This window comes from Sylvia atricapilla, chromosome 7 (assembly GCF_009819655.1).
Source record: "Sylvia atricapilla isolate bSylAtr1 chromosome 7, bSylAtr1.pri, whole genome shotgun sequence".
NCBI classification, from domain to species: domain Eukaryota; kingdom Metazoa; phylum Chordata; class Aves; order Passeriformes; family Sylviidae; genus Sylvia; species Sylvia atricapilla.
In genome coordinates this window covers 29,680,336-29,683,967 of record NC_089146.1, presented here as the reverse complement: position 1 = coordinate 29,683,967, position 3,632 = coordinate 29,680,336, and the positions used below count along the sequence as shown (strand labels likewise).

Genomic DNA, 3,632 nt, shown 5'->3' with positions numbered 1-3,632 from the left:
TGAGCCACTGGCAAAACCAGGCTGCCACAAAGGAAAAACGGGCAAAGGCCTTAGATTTCATGACCTGTGGCACCTCCAGGCTGGAACACCTATGGCAGGTCTCATGAATGACCCATCCAGACATCAGGAGTGTGCTACACAGATGTGCCTGAGCGCGTATTCCTGATTTTCCACACGTGATAATTGGCAGCAGGTGATGTCACCCCCAGCTGTCCCCCAGCCATGCTCACCCCAAGGCTCAGCAAGCACACCTGCCCTGCGTGGGCACACCTCTGGCCCTGCAGCAGGTCACCTTGCTGCCAGCTCTAGCAGCTTTGGAATGACGAGATGGGACAAAACAATCACCGTGAAGCTGGACAAAAAAACCCACCAAAACCCATGGGATTTGGTGTTTCAGAATGACATAATGGACTAGCAAATACCTGGGACTCTGAGTCTGCCACTCCTGGGTGAGAGGTGAAAAATGAAGGAGGAAATCACCAGCTGGGGTGAATACAACATACATACACGATTAAAAGCAGGCTGGGCTCACCCAGGACCCAAACAACTCCATGCTTCAGTGGCCATTGCACCTAGAAAGCCCTCTCATTTTATTTTTTTTCTTTTAATAAACTGGTGTGTAAGCAGAAGGAAAGGCTTGGTGCATGGACTAATTTTTAATTGATGAATTGGCTTAATTAATCCCCTTTCATTATTTTTTTTTTCCTCCTGGACATCTCCCATCCTCCCAGGCACACACCAGTGCAACCCAAATTGCTGGCAGAAGCAAGATGAGAGCAAACCCAAGCGTTGAAGGTGGGTGTTTGGCAGCAGAGCTGGGCGCCTGCTCCATGTTCATCACTGCTGGGAGGACAGCAAGGAGCCAGAAAGTTTCATCATGTCCGAAAGAAAAGAGCAGAGTGATGAAAGACTGCTCAGATGGTGCTGCGGGGTGTCAAGGGTAATAAATCAACCAAAGAGTCAAAACAAACAGCAGCAAAAACCTATTTTGGTGCTGAATTTTGAGCTTGCTTTGTTTAAGTTTGGAAGCATTGGGTGAGGGCAAGTCTGCTTTTATATAAAACGTTTGCAGTAAAATTCCAGTTTCTCCCCAGGCTCTTTTGTTTAAATCAGAATGATTTTATTTTTTTTAAATCAAGAATGATCCTTACACAAAGAGTTTAGCAAATGGTACATCTATAAATATAATATTTTAAATAGGATTACTTTTTGCCTAAATTGCTTTTCAAAATAAAAACTCATGTTTATTTAAATGTTCAATTTGAAAAAGCATTGACCAAAATCCTCTTAGCAGAAACCTCGGCCACAGTGTAATGAAGGGGATTTTTGTTCTTGATTACAATGAGGACCAAGATTAATGACAGCATGATTTTGAGAAACAGCTAGATTTTTGGCTAGAGGGGAGAGAGTTTAAAAATAAAGTTGGCAAAAAGATGAAAAAAAGACTTAGACGTTATGTTTAGCTAATTAGCTAATTATCCTGTCCTAGCAGTCTGCACAAAATAAAAATACTCTTAAAGGAGCATCAAAATCCTGCAGATTTCCAAAACATGTTTTGGAAACTGTTTTGCCCTCTGATTCCTTCCCTGAATTCCTCTCCTTTCCTCAGCCCAGCCAGTGATGGATTAAATCCCCTCTGTTCACTCTGGGGGGTGAGGGGCAGGTATGGACCTGCCCTGGTGGAACTTCCCAAGCCTTAGAGCAAACCTGGCAGCTGCCAGGAGGGACATCCTGGTGCTCAGCAGCTCCTCTCCTGCACTCACACACCCCAAATAATGCAAATAAAGAGTAATTTACCCTCTTTCACCTTCTGGGAAACATGCAGACCAACCCTTTGCTCTTGGGCCAGAAGAGGGGTATTTTTACATTTATTATCAAACCTGTAGTATGATGTGTTAGTTTTAGCCCAGAAATGAGAAGCCTCCTATGCCAGACTCTTAGCAAGCACTGATTAAAAAGAGATTTCCAGCGTGAGACCAGAGACAGCTACAGACAACCAGGGTGAGAGCAAGGGCTGAAGCACCCACCACCCAGTGCTGGCAGAGTGAGGTTAATGGTTGGGCTTGGTGATTTAGAGGTCTTTTCCAATGTCAATGATTCCATGATTCCATGACCTTGGGGCACCATCAAGTGATTATTTTGGAGTGCGACCATCTGAAGAAGAAGCTACTGAAGAACATGAAGGAACAGGGAGACTTGCAGAGGGGAAGAGATGGCCACTGACAACTGAAAAAGAAAACTCCATGGTGGCTCATCAAGCTGCATTTGTCTGGCCAGGAGGAGAGGTGGGTGCAGGGGAAGCTGGAGGAGGGATGTGACACCAGAGGGTGATGGAGAGGTGGTTGCTTGTAGCTGCTGTACAGAAATAGCATGAAGGGCATAGGCATAGCCTGGATGCAAAGGGCTTGAGCTGGCAACCAGACATACACTAAGATATGTCAAAAAGACAGGCTGTGACTGTGATTTGGGAGAGCAAAACTGGACTGTGAGCCACCAACACTCTCTGAAGTTTGCAGACGAGAAAACCTGAAGAGAAGTAGAGGGAGAAGAGAAGGGGTACAAGGATAAAGCTGTGTGGACTCTGACATAAATATGGAATGACAGGAAGGATGGTCCAGAAGGGATGGCACCACCCCTTTACCACTGGTCCTTGGGAGCACTGTCCTTCCCCAAAGAGTTGTGAGGAGCAGGTGAATTTGCCCTGACAGCAGGGCTAAGGAAGGAGAGGAGCCAGGGTTCTAGAACACTGGGCATTCAGCCCTCTACAAGGCTCAGAAGAGCTCAGCTGAACTGCTTGGACCTTACCTCACCCACTGCAATATATCAGAGGAAGGAAAAAAAAATTCAGGGAAAGTCAAAAAAAGATTAAATCTTAGAGTTAGTCCAATAAACTTGGACACACTACTACAGCTGAGGCAATCATGATCCCTTCAGAGACATGCTACCACCTCCTGGGATTTTACACATCCAGAGCTTCATCAACAGTGGTGCTGGGCTTTGCTCCACTGCACTCTTTAGAAAAAGGCAGCCAGTCCCACACCAGCTTGGACATGAGTCTGGTAAACCCAAACCATTCCCCCTCCAAAGCCCTCTGATCCTCAGCAACCTCTATGCAAAAGGGAAGCCGCAAACAGCGCCCTGAGAGCAGGAATTAAACTGGTCCATTTGATTTGTTTCAATGTTGCTGGCAGCTGTGACACTGTGGTGCCCCAGCAGCAGGGCTCTGCTCAGTGCTGGGCACCAGGACATGCATCCAGCTGCCACAGAGACCAGGGGTCTTCTGAGACAGGAGGATCAAGAAGGGATGAGAAGGTGCAGCATGGATCTGCCAGACAGCCCATGTCCCAGCCAGGTCCTTGCAGAAGGCACAATAATATGAGTTTTTCCTGGCATCAGGAAGCACTGGTTGTTCCTAACAGATGTCTGTCCTCACCCAATGATACGGAGAAATGATGAGATACCCTGTTTCTTCCACCACCAACATTCAAAGCATCCCAAAGGAGGGTGGAAGCTCCCTGGGCTGAAGAATTTTTATTTTATTTCTGCTGCCTTTACCTTTCAGTAAGTCCTGACCAACTCCCACGTCATCCTCTACCAGGACAGCTGTTTTTGTCTGCAGCTGTACAAAATGT

General features: G+C 46.5%; 1 long non-coding RNA gene across 1 annotated transcript; it reads left to right on the top strand.

Moving 5' to 3' along the window:
* The first annotated feature begins 374 nt into the window (after positions 1-374).
* LOC136363863 (uncharacterized) lies at positions 375-1,549 on the top strand. The gene is made up of 2 exons (XR_010744070.1): positions 375-449; positions 732-1,549. It is a non-coding gene; the product is annotated as an uncharacterized lncRNA (long non-coding RNA).
* Positions 1,550-3,632: the final 2,083 nt, after the last annotated feature.